Source organism: Scyliorhinus canicula, chromosome 9 (assembly GCF_902713615.1).
Source record: "Scyliorhinus canicula chromosome 9, sScyCan1.1, whole genome shotgun sequence".
Lineage (NCBI taxonomy): Eukaryota > Metazoa > Chordata > Chondrichthyes > Carcharhiniformes > Scyliorhinidae > Scyliorhinus > Scyliorhinus canicula.
This window is the reverse complement of record NC_052154.1, coordinates 165,684,085-165,704,343: the sequence shown is the minus strand read 5'-3', so window position 1 is coordinate 165,704,343 and position 20,259 is coordinate 165,684,085. Positions and strand designations below refer to the sequence as shown.

Sequence of the window (20,259 nt, the reverse complement as noted above, 5' to 3'; positions counted from 1 at the left end):
CATGTTCAGCCACAAATCTGTGCACCAACCAATATTGTAGATTAGAATCAGTAGATAATCTTTATTGTCACAAGTAGGCTTACATTAACACTGCAATGAAGTTACTGTGAAAAGCCCCTAGATGCCACATTCCGGCGCCTGTTCGGACACAGAGGGAGAATTCAGAATGAACAAATTACCTAACAGCATGTCTTTCAGGACTTGTGGGAGAAAACCGGAGCACCGGGAGGAAAGCCATGCAGACACAGGGAGAACGTGCAGACTCCGTGCACACACTGACCCAAGTGGAAATCGAACCTGGGACCCTGGTGCTGTGAAGCAACAGTGCAAACCACTGTGCTACCATGCCGCCGTTAAGATAATCAAATAGTTATAGAACAAGCCAATCAATTGAGTACTGACATCTAATGTGCTCCTATAATCACTCTTGTGTGCACTGATTTTACAGAGGGGTGAATACCAATTGGAAATTCTTTGAATACAAAAGCATTAAATGATAGTTATGATAAGAACAATTAACATAGTGATAGCAAAACTCATGCCTGAACCCTTGGGAGGTTTGGAAGTCTGCTTACCTGAAAATAATATGGATCACGGTGATAAAGCAAGTTCCCCTCAAAGTTGGGCATCATTCTGAATTGAAAGTATATCGTTGTTCCATCAATGATGCTTGGTCAAAATCCTGGAACCGCGCCCCTGCCCTCCCTCGCAAAAAAACCTGTCAACGTATCTACATCACATATTCTGCAGCGGTTCAAAATGGCGGTAAGCCACCAATTTCTCAATTGGGGATAGGTTCTCATCCCATGAATGAAATAAAACAAATCGGAAAATAAGAGATGTTTTCATTGGTTTGACTTCAGCCATGATCCCAGAAATGGAGAAAGCATCATTGCCACATTCAGTTTTTTTAAGGTAAAGCCTTTCATGGTCTAGAAGATCACATTTAAAGAAGGGTGAGTGCTTTAACTGGTCAAAGACTCGGGCTCAAAAGAAATTCACATTATAGATACTTTGATGTATTTTATTCATGGAAGTCCCCGTCTTCTCAACCTTGCCCTTCGCCTGAGGTGTGGTGATCCTCTGGTTAAATCGCCACCAGTCAGTTCTTCCCCCTCAAAGGGAAAACAGCCTAAGATCACCTGGGACTATGGCGACTTTACTTACTCTGATGTATTTTTATTGTCCAAAACCATTGTAGTGGTCGCTGCAGCCAGATGGTGCACAAATGGTAAAGTCACTTTTGTGCTTGAAGATTTGAAGGAATTCTAACCCAGAAAATGTGTCCCCCTTCTTGGCCTCACCTGATTTGTTGCCCTGCTTCATATTGGGCATAATGGAACAGAAAAGATGTGGACGTAAATTAATCAGAAGCATGACAAATATGAGAACATTGCACAGTTAAAGCGCTGATGGAAAGCAGTGCACTCGTGTGTCCCAGGCATAGGGCAGACAACTTGAGCTTTTAAATACAGCTAGAAGCTGCATTCCTCTTCCCTCCCCCCCGCATCTCATTATTCCACAACAGCTTCTTAAGAAAAGTGCCAGCAAAAGCTGACGCAAATGCCTTCCACTAGTTCCTCCTGGAAGGGTCCCAAGCTCACTATTTTACAGATAAGTGGATTCTTTTTTAACTCCCTACCTCTTGAATGACCGGAAGCATTCCAGACCTGGCTATAAATGCAGCAAACTTGGCAGTATGGAGTATAGCTGCACTCATTAAATTGCAAAGTGTACTCCAGAGGGAGTTGCATATCACTTAGCTATAAAGAATACGAAAAGTATTCTGTGTCACTTTTGTGAGCCTTTTTTATAGACCTGTATTGAAAGTTGGCAGATTTGAAATGCATTATCTCATCTGTGAATTGTTATAATTATGTGACTGAACATCTTTACATCCTGGAAGGGGTGGGGGGGGGGGGGGGGGGGGGGGGTCAAAGCTTTAAAAATACGTACGCATTTTCCATCAACTAATATGCACAAATGATTTTCCAATTCCGATTATAAAACAGAATTTATAGAAGAGGATACAGCTGTTATTTCATTACAAGCTATAAAATTACTCAGTCAGAAAATAGATTAATATTTGAACTTCATAGCTCAATCTATTAAGTATAGCAGTAGTGCTGTGACAGTACATTTTACCAAATGGAAATATATTTTATAATGTAATTACTGGACAAGTAACAGTAGCTAGCTCGAGCAATCCCTAGCAGAAACAAAATGTAAAACACTTGAGTTACAACTCTCAGATCTCCCATGGTGATACTCGGTGATCCACTGATGGGAAATTTAGTTGTGGCCTGTTTTCAGGCGCATGACTAATAGCAAACAATTAGCAAGCACCTGAACCTGGAAGCTCGAGGCTCAACTGAAACTGGGCCTCATTTTCAGCACTGTGTCTCCCTTGAAGAGGCAGCTCACCTCTTTTTCACTATTCCATTTTCAGCCACACCAACCTCATTGTCTCAAAAATCAAGAGGCAAACCCATATAAAAATCAAGAGATCTGGTATAAAAATCACAAATTGCTATTATTTTCAAACCACATCTGAAATGCTGTAGATAAAAAAAACTAAAAACAGACTCCGAATAGTATGTGTTAAAGAATGTTTTACCCCGATAGAATGCTACAGCACAAAAGGAGGCCATTTGGACTTTTGGTAGAGTTCTCCAATTAATTTCACTCTGTTGCTCTTTTGCCCAGTCCTGTTTTTAAAAAAGCTCCCTTCAAGTATGTGTTGTTCCTTGTGACTTAATAAAGCTCGTAGTCTCAAATGTGGAGAAGATGCTTTATTGTGAATTCGTTCTCTCTTCAGAGCGTTACCTACGGCTACCTCAAGTGCTACTAGCTGGCGTGTCTGTGTCCTGCTCCAAGTTCTGCCCTCTGTGAAGTGTGTCCTCACTTCCTGTCCCGGTCTATTTATATGGCTCTCCCGTGCTCCCTCTAGTGTTTGCTCAGTTGTATTGCATCTAGTTAACTTGTGATCACCACAAAGTATTCATCCAGTTCTTGTTTGAATGTTCCTGCTTCATCAACTTCCATCACTCTTTCAAGAAGTGTATTCCAGATAATGGTCATAGTTCAATATGGAGATATTATTAGAAAGATATGTTGATAGGGTTAGCTGAACTTAAGTGGAGGAGGCTATTGTGGTGCATAAACATTGGCATGGACCAGTTGGGGAAAATGGTCTATTTCTATGCTGTTACGTTTGATGAAACAGTCCACAACATGTCTATGCTTTCCACATGTGGTGCTATTGTCATATTGTTGTCCAGAACTTTTGTCCAAATTTAGTTTAGACTCCAGGTTCACAGTTGCCAAAGACAGAGTGCCTGAGCAGTCTGAAACTCAACATGGTGGTCAAGGCAAGAGCAAATTAGTAATTGATGAGGCTTCAAAATAAACAAGTTGAAAAACCTTTAAATATTGAACCAGGACAACTGCTTGTTAACAAGGTGCAAGACTTCTGTGCATAGAAATTGATCGGATAGTGGTTTTTCAATGCTCTGGAGATGATTGCTAACATTGTGGAGCTCATTTGACTATGATCTGCACTTCCCTGCTGTCAGCCTTCCTGGTAACATTAAGCAACCTTTGCAGCTCCACCTTAGACCTCTGATGAGGACCAAGATGAACAGCAGCACCACAGCAGGTAAGAGCAACACCAGTGGCAGTAATTGCTTCCTCCTCAGCCACATGCCACTTCACAGGACAGAGGAGATGGACACAAAGCCCTTGTTCAAAGGAGGTGATACCTCCCAGTACCTCCCGGCAGTGTAGGGTTGGCCACAATGGGAAACCTCATTAGGCGTCTGCGGGAACAGAGAATCCCGCTGCCGGCTGGGGCATGCTGTGCCGGAAAACTGAGTTGGTGGGATGGAAAACCCCGTCCTGGCTGGGATCTGCTTCCTCGACATGACTGAGCGACAGTGTCTCAGGAGACTTGGATTTTCTAAGTGTCATTCTTTGCTTACAGCTGCAGCCTCCAGGAACAAGACTTTCTTCACAAGTGTACCAGGCAGTTGTGCATTGCCATCCAGACCACTACAGCCCTGAATTTCTTTGCCTCCAGCTCCTCCCAGGGATCTGTTGGAGACATCAGCACAATTTCACAAACTGTGGCACACAAGTGAATCTTCCAGGTGACAACTGCCATATTTGCCAGGGCTGCATGACCACTTTGCTACTGATGAGGCTACTCCCGAGTGAGAGGGCCCACTGGTTCCTTGCAATGGTTGAATTCCTACAGGTCTAGGAATTCATACACTGCACATACAGATGCCCCAGATCAGCCAACAAGAGTATTCATTAATTGAAAGGGATTCTACTCATCAATGTTCAATTGTTATGTGGCCACCGATACATTTTCCTTCATGCTAGCAAGATAAATGGAAGCTACTGTGATACCTTTGTTCTGCCTCCCAGAGCTCTTCACATCTCCAAACAGACTCAGCAGATCCAACTAACTTGAGGCTGTGAAACCATATGGCTCATAAATGCTGAACCCACCACCACCACCATCGAACACAAAGCATTTCCATTGTTAATTCTATCACCTCTTTGACACTCATTTCTCTTCTTCTCCTCTGGTTATACTATTTTCCTCCATGCTGATGGTCATTCATCATGTGAGAGGCAACAATGGAGAGTTGACATAAAGTTTATTGTTCATTAACATTTACAATAAAATTGACAAGTGTAGACACACAATCGATTCCCCTTGAGAAACTGATAAATGCTTCTCTGTCCTATTACCAGGACATGGTGCTACCCCTGAGCTAGAAGCAGGCTACAGGGCAAGGGATGAAAAATGGGAGTGTTTGAGCAGAGTCCTCATTTCCATGTGCCCTTTCTCCATCGTCTCTCTCATGGCATACCTGTATTTGCCTATAAGCCGAGAGCGATTTGTTGAACTTCGCTGAGACACCGAAAGGCCATCAAGGCTTCTCTCCATCCTATTTAGATAAGCAAACTTAGTGTGCAGGCCATTGGTGAACTCCAGCATGCACACTGTTTCCTGACTTGTCTGATTCTCCATTTGGGTGGCCACTCTTCCCCTGGAGGTGGACATCAGAACGAATGCCTGAGACATCATGGCAATGCTGGAGTTGGACTCCTTCAATCTCTCTCCAATGGTGTGCACATACTTTGAAAATGCTAACAGAACCTCACCAGGTTCTGCTTTTCACTGACAATCTCTGAGGCTCAGCATCTGCATTCATCTGAGCAGAGCTTGGAATGTCTGGTGTACCCTATACTGCTGACCCTGCCTCCAACTTCTGGTCCCATTCATTTGTGACATGTGGCTCACCAACATAGCTACCCGCATTGGAGGCCGCTCCGAAAAGTGTGAATCTAAACTGGTGGAGGATGTGCAGTGCATCTCCAAGAGTGCACAAACTCTTTCGCTTCCTCCACATTAGCTGCAGAGTGATGCTTGAAGTACCTGTAGATGATGAATTCACAAGAATTAGTATGTTAGCATTTGGGCCATTTGCCTTGCCTTCAAGCCGCCCTTGGGTAATTCCCAGGGTGGTGGCAGAGGAGGGAAGAGAATGCAAGGTGTGAAGTGGAATGAGGACTAATCCCAGATAGCCATAGCCCTCGTCAGCACATTTCTGCTCCTCTCGATTCCACATGAAGGTGATGTTTCATCCATGTTTATAAACCCATGCACAGTAAACCCTGCGCCTCTTACACTCAGAACAGCCCAACTTCAGGAAGGACCCCCAAAACAGACACTGCACCCCTGTTTAACATGAGCAAAGGGCCAAATGCCTATTTTGGCGATTGCTAAGGAACCCTGAAAAATTGTAAGGCCCAATATGGTGTCAAATGTATTTCGGGCATGTTTGGGCCTCACAAAATTGGTCTGTTGTTGCTCTCATGTAATTTGTTCAGTTGTAACAGGTGCAACAAATTTAAGCTGGTCAGTCAGGCTTGCAGTGTGGTGGATTTACGTGTACTGGGAGCTACATATATTAATACATAGGGCCCTGTTCTTTGCGGACTGAAATAACTTGTCCACACATTGCGTCTGTTTCAGCCAGACAAAAGAAGTAACAGCCAATCGCTGACTCCCTCATCCTGGCAATGCTTTGACCAATCAGGGTCAAGCTGCCTGGTTTAAATTTCTGTTAACTGTCAGTCACTGTGCATTCTCCATGACAACGCCTCTACCAATGAGAGCCCATTTACTAAGCAATGAGCACTCTCGTCTCATACAGTATAAATTGTTTTCCCTTATACTAGTGTTCTTGCGAAATTACCTGATCAGCGCAAGACAAAAAGTTTCAACAGGTCTTTTTTTCAGCAATACTCAAACAATAATTGTGGTGAGTATTTATTCAAGTGAATCACTGACCCAAACTACCTGTACTGAGGCCTTTTACTCGTATTTGTTAAGGGAAGTTTGCAGCTGACAAAGTTGTTCCTTGTCAACAATTAACCCTGAAACAATGGCAATTATTTGGTTATTTCCACTTTTGTTTGTAGGATCATACTGTGTGAATTGGCTCTGCCTATTTGAGAGAAGTGACTACACGTCTTTGGCTATGGACGGGATGAAGGCTTTAGCTCTGCAATGTCCAGTTGATGAGCTCCTATATGGCAGGGTATCTGTTACATCAAATTATCTGTTACAGCTAAACCCACATCACACACTGAGCTCGATATATTAAGGCCAGACTTTTTATTCTTCTTGACTCTGTTTTTGCTTTTACAAATGTTCGAACATAGGACCAGCTAGGACACAACATAATTATGTCAACCTAATGCACTATTTGTGTTCATATGTGCTTATAATTAGTAAGGGTTGTTCTGTTCCAGTAATTGTCTTGGTTTCAATACTTAGCATTTAGTGTAACTATTGACTATTTTGTTTGGCCCCTTCAATCTGAAACTGCAATTTGAGAACAGTTTAGGTAATTAACCGGGCATTTTCCCTACAATAGGGAAAGTTGTTGGAGAAAGAATGTTCTGCTACAGCGAATAGTTGAGGTAGATGCCCCTGTATTTTGTAAGGGGAAAAAAGCCATATAGTTGCAGCAAATTAAGATGGATTGAGTAAATAGAGCCAGTCAGGAGTCAAAATAATATTTTTGGGGCTTTTCTTGAGATGTTCTCAATTTCCATGGGCTCTGTTTTGATTTTTAGGCGCTCGTTTTTCATTCTCAGTAACTTGTTTGTTAGACGATGCGGTCACATTGTAAACATGTATTTGTGTTGACATACAGGGTATTTGGACTCACAGAGGCAGAATGAGAATAATTCATCAATATGCTCAATAAGCATCATCTCTCCATCAAACTGAAAGCCATGAAACAGAAGCAAAGTATTAATTTCCTCGACATCACAATATTGACAGTGGCACAGTAAAACAATCGGCATAAGTTAGCAACAAAATATATTTCTCAAAATAACTGACAATACTTCCACACACACAAAAATCACACTAACACACCTTTCACAGACTGGTGAGATCTCAGATAATGAATTTTCATTTTGTACACTCAAAGCTGCAAGATTTTAACCAGTCAGTTACTACTCCTTCTGCTGCATCTCAGATCTCAATCTCAAGATTAACAATTGATCTAGTATTGATATTGATCAAGCATCAATTGCTGTTTGTGAAAGAGTGTTCTACCATCATTAGTGTGCGATAATGTTTCCTAATTTGACTCCTAAAATAATAATAATAACCTTTTATTGTCACAAGTACGAAGTTACTGTGAAAAAAGCCCCTAGTCGCCACATTCCAGCTCCTGTTCGGGTAAGCTGGTACGGGAATTGAACCCGCGCTGCTGGCCTTGTTCTGCATCACAAACCAGCCGTCTAGCCCACTGAGCTAAACCAGCCGTGAAAGATCTGGTTCTAATGTTTAGATGATGCTCCCTAGTACTAGCCTCGATTATTTACCTCATTACATTTCTTTCATTGCAACAGTGACAAAATACATAGTATTTTGTTGATTGCAAAGCACATTGGGATGTCCTGATGCTATTAAAAACACTATAAAAAGTTGTTATTACTGTTTGTGATCTTAGTATTACACATGGTTGCGTGTTTTCCCCTAACATAGTCACTGCACCTCCAGTAATTCACAGTATATGAAATATTTTGGGGTGTGATAATGCATAAATACAAATGTTACCTATGGTTTCTGCCAGGGTCACTCAGCTCCTGACCTCATTCCAGCCCTGGTTCAGACATTGACAAAAGAGCTGAATTCCAGGCTTGAGGTGAGAGTGACTGCCCTTTACACCAATGCAGCATTTGACTGAGCGTGGCATCAAGGAAACCTAACAAACTGGAGCCAATGGAAATCGGGGGGGAAAACTCTCCGCTGGTTGGAATCATACCTGGCACAAAGGAAGATAAGTTGCGGTGGTTGGCAGTCAATCATCTCCATTCCAGAACATCACTGCAGGAGTTCTTCAGGATAGTTGTCCTGTGCCCAACCACCTTCAACTGCTTCATCAATGATCTTCCTTCCAACATAAGGTCAGAAGTAGGGTTGTTTCCTGATGACTGCACAATGTTCAGCACCACTTGTGACTCTTCAGATAATGAAATGGTTCATATCCAAAAGCAGCAAGAGTTGAACAATATGCAGGCTTGGGTTGGCAAGTAACATATTGATTAATAAGGGGATCAGGGGTTATGGGTTGAAGGCAGGAGAATGGGGATGAGAAAATATCACTATGATTGAATGGCGGAGCAGACTCGATGGGCCGAGTGGCCCAATTCTGCTCCTATGTCTTATGGTCCTACTGTAATGGAATACTCTCCACACTTCTGGATGAATATAGCTCCAATAACACTCAAGGGGCCTGACTCCAAGCAGCTCACTTGATTGGCAACCTTTCCACAGACATTCAATTCTCTCCATCACCATTGAACAGTGGCATCCGTGTGTACCGTATACAAAATGCACTGCAGGAACTCAACAAGGTTCTTTAGGCAGCACCTTCCAACGCACGACCACTACCGTCTATACAGACGAGCAGCAGATACCTGGTAACACCACCACCATGAGGTTCCCCTCCAAGTCACCCATCATCTTGACTTGCGTTCCTTCACTGTCGCTGTGTAAAAATCCTGGAATTTCTTCCCTACAAGCACTGTGGGTGTACCTACACCTCAGGGACTTCAGCGGCTCAAGAAGGTAGGTCACCACCACATTCTGAAGGGCAACTAGGGATGGGCTATAAACGTTGGCCAAACCAGAAACGCCCAATATCCCATAAATGAATAAAAAATAAAATAAAACTTCCAGTATTAAGTTATCCAATTAATAGTGTTAATTACAATGGCATCCACTACTTTCTTCCCCATTCAGTAGCTCCTGAACTTATGCAGCCTAAAGATGGAGACTCCAAATCCATTTGCAAGGAATTCATCACTTCAGTTACTTCAACTTTTCCTGGCTCCCAGTTAGCTGAGTATTCTTTATTTGGCAGGTTTAAAACTGTTCTCTCCCTATCACCACCCCACTCCCCCAACAGCTTGCCTCCCCCTCTCAGGCTCCCCCCCCCCCCCCCCCCCCCACTGCCTCGCTCCCTCCTGCAGCCGCACTCACCCCCACAGCCTCTTTCTTGCTGCAACATCTCCCCTGTTGATGTTTCATTCCTCCACATCTTGTTTGGTTCCTCCCGTGCCTCCAGAGGACCAGTCTCCAGACTCCTCTGAAGCTCACACAGCATTTATGTGGCACCTTTTGAAGGTCAGAGACCAGTTGCCTGCACAGGTGTTTGCGCTTGCACTCAAAAGGGCTGTGAACTATATTTCTACATGATTCCTCAACACCTCTGTGGATACTGAAGCCCGTTTGCAGACGACAATGCCCATTCAATTGCTCACGCTTACCCCAACAGTGCCTCTCTCCCGGCCCCTGGCAGTGCCTCTCTCACCGCTGCCACTCCGATGCTCATGCTGATGCACCACGGCTCACTTTCCCACTGCTCACTGCTCCTCCAATTACAGGCTAGTGAGCCTATTAACAGTAAGCGAGGGAGAGAAACAGCTTGTGACTGGAGGTGCTTCTCCTCACTCTGTCTGTCTCCCACGTAGCGGGGTGACTTTACTTTCACTGGTCTTCCCTGTGATTGAATATTCCCGGTCCTTTTGGGGGCTTTCAAGGGCAAATCTGCCTGCCGCCCCTGTATACTTTGAACCCTCGAGCCAGTCCAGATACAATGAGTGAAATAGTTTCCTCTATGCTGCAAAAATAATTCTAGCAGATTCCTGAAATTAAAAAATGAATAAATTCAGAGTAACCCAATTATCTTTTTCCAATTAAGGAGCAATTTGGCGTGGCCAATCCACCCACCCTACACATTTTTGGGTTGTGGGGGTGAAACCTACACAGACACAGGGAGAATGTGCAAACTCTGCACGGACAGTGACCCAGGACCAGGATTCGAACCTGAGCTGGTTTAGCTCACTCGGCTAAATCGCTGGCTTTTAAAGCAGACCAAGCCGGCCAGCAGCATGGTTCGATTCCCGTACCAGCCTCCCCGGACAGGCGCCGGAATGTGGCGACTAGGGGCTTTTCACAGTAACTTAATTGAAGCCTACTCGTGACAATAAGCGATTTTCATTTCATTTCATTTCATTTCATTTCAGTGCCGTAGGCAGCAATGCTAACGATTGTGCCACGTGCCGTCTCAGATTCAGGAAAATTGAGCATGAAAGTCCTTATTTCGAAATACTGGATCAAGCACAACAGAGGCCTGGGCTTCATATTGATCAAAAAGCCTTTCCCCTAGACAGGTTGAGCCGAACCTTTTATATTATTATAGATAAGATACACTAGTGGAAAAAGCTGACAATTTTAATGCGAGATTTAAAAAAAATCTTTTAATGTCTGTTTGCACAATGCATTCACTCAGATCCGTTCTGCAGAATATCAAATCTATAGAATTATAGAGCACTGTGAGAGCAATGTTTAGAAGAGAATGAACATTATGTAAAGGCCTGAGGTAAAAGTAGATGTCTTGAATGCATTTTTTTAAGGTTGTGCAGAAATGCCAGTACTGTAAATCTTAAAGAGTTAAGCAACTTTCAAGTCGAAAGTAATTTGTTTAGAGGTAAGTCTGTTGAAACAATTAACCCAACTGCATAGAGGTCTCTGGTTCAGTTTAAATGTATGAAATTGACTGCAAATTGTAAATGGAACCGTTCAAACAGGGATATTGCCCTTTGAAATGCATTGAATCTTTTTTAAATAGTTATTATTTTTTGTTGACTTTCAATTTTGAAAACACTGTCAAGTCCTCACTTGGCTTACAGCTAACCAATAACTTCCAATTACCTGTTTGGACAATAATGGAATAAATTTCACTGCAGAAATTATTGCCTATTTTAACAGCCATAAGAGGGGTAATACCCCAGTGATGGGAAGAGTTGGCAGCCATGTAGCCAATTGTACAGAATGATTAACCTATTCAGAGCTGATGAGCAAAAAGACAGAAAACTTATCAGATGCAATTTATGTTATTTAAAATGCTGCTCCCTTGGGTGCTTATATAGATTAATACCATGAATACTGAGTGACATTTTATAATACCTTCACATCTGGTAATAGAACAGTAGACACAGTAGATTAACATTTGCAATAGTTATTTATACAAATGGTAACCCAGCAACCGAAGACTGAATAGCGGGGGTTGAGATAAGTACTTCTCAGCTCCCCATGGGGACCACAAATTAGGAAATAAGACTTAAGTCAAAAAGTTTTAATTTCCTACATGAGAGAGACCCAATTTATCTGTATGGGTTTGTTTAAATATTTAGATTTGGTACAAAAAATGAACCATAAGACGGGTGAGGATCATATAAGATAAAAGGGTTCTTGTTCAAACTCATCCAGTATCAAAATGTAATTTGAGGCTGCATGTTTAAGAGTACTTATTGGGTTGATTCTCAGCACCAGTTAATCATTGTAGTGTAAGGAAGCAGTGTCAGCCTGCATCAGAGATCCCTATGTGGCCACAAGCATCATCACCCTGAGACTAGTTAACAGGTGAATAAGTGAGTTTCTGTTTATCTTTATTATTTGTTATCATTAAACTGAAGATAGCAAACCAAAGCTAGGATATTGCACATGGGATTTCTTTTTCACTATTTCTTACCTGAAGAATACTTTACATTCGTTCTATAAACTTGCCATTGTTTTGACCCCTTCAACGTTTTGCTGTTCTTCAAATCTTTGAAGATTTTCACTGTCTCCATGGGTGTGACAGCACATGTGACAGTAAATCTGCAATACCAGAGGAATTTGTAATCTCCCAAGCAATTATACAGCCTTGAGTGGCTAGTCTTACTTCTGTTTATCATTCTTTATTAAAACCCCTGATGGCTGATTAGAATGAACCAGTGCATTGCTGAGTCCAGGAAGTCCAGGTTCCTGTGTGCACTGAGTTACCTGGGGTGACTGGAATTTCACTATTGACCCAAACAGTATGGGGGTGGGGGTGGGGGGGGGGGGGGGGGGGGGGGGGGGGGGGGGTGGAATATCTCCAGGGTCAAAAAAGTCTGCCAAATGTCCAGACTGAGGCTTGAAAATAGTTATTTCAATAAAGGAAACAAATGCACGTGGAACTATCGCTTCAAGCTTTGGTCAGCACGGTAGCACTATGGCTTCACAGCGCCAGGGTCCCAGGTTCGATTCCCCGCTGGGTCACTGTCTGTGCGGAGTCTGCACGTTCACCCGGTGTCTGTGTGGGTTTCCCCCAGGTGCTCCGGTTTCCTCCCACAGTCCAAAGACGTGCAGGTTAGGTGGATTGGCCATGATAAATTGCCCTTAGTGACCAAAAAGGTTAGGAGGGGTTATTGGGTTACGGGGATAGGGTGGAAGTGAGGGCTTCAGTGGGTTGGTGCAGACTCGATGGGCCGAATGGTCTCCTTCTGCACTGTATGTTCTATGTCTATGTTCAAGAAAAGCTCTTGTCAGAATTTATTTTTTTTAAAACTCATTCATGGGATGTGGGCATAAAAACGCCAGCCCTATTTGAATGGAGTGGATTGCCAGGCCATTTAAGTGTTGCTGTAATCACATGTAGGCCAGACCAAGTAAGGACACCAGATGGTCTTTTACAACAATGTTTTTCATTGTCATCATTAGACACTTAATTCCAGACCTTTAATTGATTTAATATTTCACCATCTGCCGTGGTTGGATTTGAACCCGAGTCCCATAACATTCCCTGCACCTCTGGATAACACTATGAAACGTCACTCTGGTTAGATAGGGGGCCTCAGCGGGGAATGCACACCAGAAGCCGCACGTTTTCTGCACTGAGTTCTGCTTGCAGGAACTCCTCAGTGTAGTGAGAAATCGGGATGTCATTTTTTAAAGTGGTATCCCGATTCCTGAAGCTCCCAACATGACCCCCGAGGCCCCCCCCCCCCCCCTACCCCCCCCCCCCCCCCAACACTTGCGCAGGGCACCCCATTTCGATTGCTGCCACAAAACAAATGCTCTGAAAGCTGACAGTGCCATATGGGCACCTTGGCAGTGCCAGGCTGACACCCAGGTGGCACCAGCAGTGCCAGGACCACCCTGCTAAAGGGCTTGCACCTGAGGGCCTCCGATCCCCTGCGAGACTCCCACAAGTGCTGTTCCGTCTGGTCCCAATTTGTGGAGTCCAGCACAGAACAGCACTCGCCCGAGATCTCCAAGGCATAGGGGATAGATCCCAATGTCTCAGTTGTCTAGGAAAACTGCTTGTTACAGTGAGATTAGTTGTCTCGCTCTGATATACAGATTTGCCAAAAAGTGATCTCGCGAGGCGTTGCGAACCAGGTAGTTCCCGGGAGCAGAGTTTCCAAGTTCCAAGAAGGTAGTACGTACATTCCCCAACTGGAAACCATGGTTTAATCGGGAGATTATGTCCCTACTGAAGGCCAGTTCTGAGGCGTTCAAGACATGCGATCCTGACCTATTCAAGAAATCAAGGTACGATCTCCGCCAAGTCATCAGGGATGCCAAGAGACAATACTGGACTAAGCTAGAGTCACGGACTAACACCATGGACACTTGTCGGTTGTGGCAAGGGTTAACCACCATAATGGGCTACAAAACAAAGCTGAGTAGATTCTCTGACAGCAGCGCACCCCTCCCTGGTTTGAGCAGGAAACCATCAAACCATTGTCAACTGCCCCAGCAGCCTCGAACACACCCATACCTACCAATACAGTTTCTGAAGTTAGATCAGCCTCCTTGAAAGTGAACCCTCGGAAAGCGATGGGTCCTGACAGGGTCCCTTGCACTCAGATTCTGTGCGGACCAACTGGTGTTTGCGGATATTGTTCACCTCTCCCTACTCTGTTCTATGGTTCCCACCTGCTTCTGGGAGACCACCATCATACCGGTGCCAAAGAAGCACCAGGCAACGTGCCTCAATGACTACCATCCGGTGGTCTTAACATCGATCATTATGAAGTGCTTCAAGAGGTTGGTCATGAGACACATCAACTCCATACTCCCCGAATGCCTTGATCCACTGCAATTCGCATACCACCACAACCAGTCCACAGCAGATGCCATCTCCTTGGCCCTACATCCCTGGAGCATGTTGACAACACAGACTCCTATGTAAGACTCCTATTCATTGCCTACAGTTTCACCTTCAACACCATAATTTTCTTGAATTCTGTTTAATTCCCTTTTCTTCCCATGTACTGAATGATCTGTTGAGCTGCTTGCAGAAAAATACTTTTGACTGTACCTCGGTACACGTGACAATAAACAAATACAATCCAATCCAATCCAATAATCCCAGCCAAGCTCCAAAATCATGGACTTGGCTCCTCCCCCTGCAACTGGATCCTTGACTTCCTGACTCATAGACCACAGTCAGTGAGGATAAACAACAACACATCCTCTACGATAGTCCTCAATACCAGGGCCCCGCAAGACTGCGTACTTAGCCTCCTACTATACTCCCTATACTCACACAATTGCATGGCAAAATTTGGCTCCAACTCCATCTACAGGTTTGTTGATGACATGACCGTAGTGGGTCGGATCTTGAACAATGATGAGTCAAGAGTACAGGAGGGAGATAGAGAACCTCGTGGATTGGTGTAACGACAACAATCTCTCTCTCAATGTCAGCAAAACTAAAGAGCTGGTCATTTACTTCAGGAAAGCAAAGTATCATACACACCCTAGTCTGCATCAAAGGTGCCGAGATGGAGATGGTTGACAACTTCAAATTCCTAGTTGTGCGCATCACCAACAATCTGTCCCTGGTTCACCCATGTCGACACTACGACCAAGAAAGCACAACAATGCCTATACTTTCTCAGGAAATTAAGGAAATTCGGCATGCCCACATTGACTCTTACCAATTGTTATAGATGCACCATATAAAGCATCCTATCTGGCTGCTTCGCAGCCTGATATAGCAACTGCTCAGCGCAGGACCGCAAGAAACTACAAGAGTCGTGAACACAGCCCAGTCCATCATACAAACCCACCTCTCATCCATTGATTCTGTCTACACCTCCCGCTGCCTTGGGGAAGCAGGCGGCATAATCAAAGACCCATTCCTCCCGGGTATTCACTCTTCCAACTTCTTCCATCGGGCAGGAGATACAAAAGTCTGAGAACACGCACTAATAGATTCACAAACAGCTTCTTCCCCACTGTTACCAGACTCCCGAATGACACTTGTATGGACTGACCTGATCTCTTCAAACATCTTCTCTACTGAGTAGTACTACACTCCTGTATGCTTCATCCCGATGCCTGTGCCTATGTATTTACATTGTGTATTCATGTATGCCCTATGTTTTTTTCATGTGTGGAATGATCTGTCTGGACTGTACGCAGAACAGTACTTTTCACTGTACCTCGGTACACGTGACAATAAAACAAATCCAATCCAATCCAATCAAATGCTTAATTGCAATGTCAGACATATAATTTGATTACATTGAATAGTTCTAGAGCTGTAGAGGAAAGGATGGCGAAGATGATTCTGGAAAAGAGCGAAAGTAACAGGGTAGTTGTTATGGGAGACTTTAACTTTCCTAATATTGACTGGAAAAGATATAGTTCGAGTACATTGGATGGGTCGTTCTTTGTACAATGTGTGCAGGAGGGTTTTCTGACACAATATGTTGACAGGCCAACAAGAGGTGAGGCCACTTTGGATTTGGTTTTGGGTAATGAACCAGGCCAGGTGTTAGATCTGGAGGTAAGTGAACACTTTGGAGACAGTGACCACAATTCGGTGACCTTTACATTAGTGATGGAAAGGGATAAGTATACCCCGCAGGGCAAGAGTTATAGCTGGGGGAAGGGCAATTATGATGCCATTAGACATGACTTAGGATGTGTAGGTTGGAGAAGTAGGCTGCAAGGGTTGGGCACACTGGATATGTGGAGCTTGTTCAAGGAACAGCTATTGCGTGTTCTTGATCAGTACGTACCAGTCAGACAGGGAGGAAAGGGTAGAGCGAGGGAACCGTGGTTTACCAAAGAAGTGGAATCTCTTGTTAAGAGGAAAAAGGAGGCCTATGTGAAGATGAGGCGTGAAGTTTCAGTTGGGGCGCTTGATAGTTACAGGGAAGCGAGGAAGGATCTAAAGAGAGAGCTAAAACGAGCAAGGAGGGGACATGAGAAGTCTTTGGCAGGTAGGATCAAGGAAAACCCAAAAGCTTTCTATAGGTATGTCAGGAATAAAAGAATGACTAGGGTAAGAGTAGGGCCAGTCAAGGACAGTGGTGGGAAGTTGTGTGTGGAGGCTGAGGAGATAAGCGAGATACTAAATGAATACTTTTTGTCAGTATTCACTCAGGAAAAAGATAATATTGTGGAGGAGAATGCTGAGACCCAGGCTATTAGAATAGATGGCATTGAGGTGAGTAGGGAAGAAGTGTTGGCAATTCTGGACAAGGTGAAAATAGATAAGTCCCCGGGGCCTGATGGGATTTATCCTAGGATTCTCTGGGAAGCCAGGGAAGAGATTGCTGAGCCTTTGGCTTTGATTTTTAGGTCATCATTGGCTACAGGAATAGTGCCAGAGGACTGGAGGATAGCAAATGTGGTCCCTTTGTTCAAGAAGGGGAGTAGAGATAACCCCGGTAACTATAGGCCGGTGAGCCTAACATCTGTGGTGGGTAAAGTCTTGGAGAGGATTATAAAAGATATGATTTATAATCATCTAGATAGGAATAATATGATTAGGGATAGTCAGCATGGTTTTGTGAAGGGTAGGTCATGCCTCACAAACCTTATCGAGTTCTTTGAGAAGGTGACTGAACAGGTGGACGAGGGTAAAGCAGTTGATGTGGTGTATATGGATTTCAGCAAAGCGTTTGATAAGGTTCCCCACGGTCGGCTATTGCAGAAAATACGGAGGCTGGGGATTGAGGGTGATTTAGAGATGTGGATCAGAAATTGGCTAGTTGAAAGAAGACAGAGAGTGGTGGTTGATGGGAAATGTTCAGAATGGAGTTCAGTTACGAGTGGCGTACCACAAGGATCTGTTCTGGGGCCGTTGCTGTTTGTCATTTTTATAAATGACCTAGAGGAGGGAGCAGAAGGATGGGTAAGTAAATTTGCAGACGACACTAAAGTCGGTGGAGTTGTAGACAGTGCGGAAGGATGTTGCAGGTTACAGAGGGACATAGATAAGCTGCAGAGCTGGGCTGAGAGGTGGCAAATGGAGTTTAATGTGGAGAAGTGTGAGGTGATTCACTTTGGAAAGAATAACAGGAATGCGGAATATTTGGCTAATGGTAAAATTATTGGTAGTGTGGATGAGCAGAGGGATCTCGGTGTCCATGTACATAGATCCCTGAAAGTTGCCACCCAGGTTGATAGGGTTGTGAAGAAGGCCTATGGTGTGATGGCCTTTATTGGTAGAGGGATTGAGTTCCGGAGCCATGAGGTCATGTTGCAGTTGTACAAAACTCTAGTACGGCCGCATTTGGAGTATTGCGTACAGTTCTGGTCGCCTCATTATAGGAAGGACGTGGAAGCTTTGGAACGGGTGCAGAGGAGATTTACCAGGATATTGCCTGGTATGGAGGGAAAATCTTATGAGGAAAGGCTGATGGACTTGAGGTTGTTTTCGTTAGAGAGAAGAAGGTTAAGAGGTGACCTAATAGAGGCATACAAAATGATCAGAGGGTTAGATAGGGTGGACAGCGAGAGCCTTCTCCCGCGGATGGAGGTGGCTATCACAAGGGGACATAGCCTTAAATTGAGGGGTAATAGATATAGGACAGAGGTCAGAGGTGGGTTTTTTACGCAAAGAGTGGTGAGGCCGTGGAATGCCCTACCTGCAACAGTAGTGAACTCGCCAACATTGAGGGCATTTAAAAGTTTATTGGATAAGCATATGGATGATAAGGGCATAGTGTAGGTTAGATGGCCTTTAGTTTTTTTCCATGTCGGTGCAACATTGAGGGCTGAAGGGCCTGTACTGCGCTGTATCGTTCTATGTTCTATGTTCTATTGCAGGAGTGGCAGTGATGAACAAAGAACAAAGAAAATTACAGCACAGGAACAGGCCCTTCGGCCCTCCCAGCCTGCACCGATCCAGATCCTTTATCTAAACCTGTTGCCTATTTACCAAGGATCTACTTCCCTCTGTTCCCCGCCCGTTCATATATCTGTCCAGGTGCATCTTAAAAGATGCTATCGTGCCCGCCTCTACCACCTCCGCTGGCAAACCGTTCCAGGCACCCACCACCCTCTGCGTAAAAACCTTTCCACGCACATCTCCCTTAAACTTTCCCCCTCTCACCTTGAAATTGTGACCCCTTGTAATTGACCCCCCCACTCTTGGAAAAAGTTTGTTGCTATCCACCCTGTCCACACCTCTCATAATTCTGTAGACCTCAATCAGCCCCCCCCCCCCCCCCCCCCCCCCCCCCCCCCGTCCCCCCCCGTCCCCCAACCTCTGTCTTTCCAACGAAAACAATCCTAATCTACTCAACCTTTCTTCATTGCTAGCACCCTCCATACCAGGCAACATCCTGGTGAGCCTCCTCTGCACCCTCTCTAAAGCATCCACATCCTTCTGGTAATGTGGAGACCAGAACTTCACGCAGTATTCCAAATGTGGCTTAACCAAAGTTTAACTGTAACATGACCTGCCGACTCTTGTACTCAATACCCCGTCCGATGAAGGCAAGCATGCTGTGTGCCTTCTTGACCACTGTATCGACCTGCGCTGCCACCTTCAAGGTACAATGGACCTGATCTCCCAGATCTCTCTGTACATCAATGAGGGAGGTAGAATGAAGCACCTTCAGCATTGATGTGGATGCTAAGCCCAAGTGTATTGCTAATGTCACCAGATGGAATTTAGATGAAGAAAAGGAGTGAGCCAAGGTCAGGATGTGTGGCAGACTCCAGAGGTTATGGTGTGGGGACAAAAAGAGAAGCCATTTCTGGAGAAGCTGTGGCTCTGATCAAAGAGGTAAGAGTGGAACCAAGCAATGACAATCTACGTAGATTCTACATAGAATTTACAGTGCAGAAGGAGGCCACTCGGCCTATCGAGTCTGCACCGGCTCTAGGAAAGAGCACCCTACCGGAGGTCAACACCTCCACCCTATCCCCATTACCCAGTAACCCCACCCAACACTAAGGGCAATTTTGGACACTAAGAGCAATTTATTATCGCCAATCCACCTAACCTGCACATCTTTGGACTGTGGGAGGAAACCGGAGCACCTGGAGGAAACCCACGCACACATGGGGAGGATGTGCAGACTCCGCACAGACAGTGGCCCAAGCTGGGAATCGAACCTGGGACCCTGGAGCTATGAAGCAATTGCACAAGGGAGGACAGACACTAAAGGAGGATGGTGTGATCGACTATAATAATAATCTTTATTGTCACAAGTAGGCTTACATTAACACTGCAATGAAGTTACTGTAAAAAGCCCCTAGTTGCCACATTCCCGCGCCTGTTCGGGTACACACAGGGAGAATTCAGAATGTCCAATTCACCTAACAGCACGTCTTTCAGGCCTTGTGGAAGGAAACCGGAGCACCCGGAGGAAACCCACGCACACACGGGAAGAATGTGCAGACTCCGCACGGACAGTGGCCCAAACCGGGAATCAAACTGGGACCCTGGCACTGTGAAGCCATAGTGCTAACCACTGTGCTACCGTGCTGCCCAGCTTGACTAAAAGGTGCAGTGAGGTCCAGAAGAATAATTAGGGGTAAATGCACCACAATCGCTGTCACAGAAGGTATAATTTTTGAATTTGGTTAGG

The 20,259-nt window shown here is 44.6% G+C and overlaps 1 protein-coding gene across 1 annotated transcript in view; it reads left to right on the top strand.

The window, feature by feature from the left end:
* Positions 1-20,259, top strand: part of ric3a (RIC3 acetylcholine receptor chaperone a) — a 105,756-nt gene that overhangs the window by 21,323 nt on the left and 64,174 nt on the right. The window lies entirely within an intron of this gene.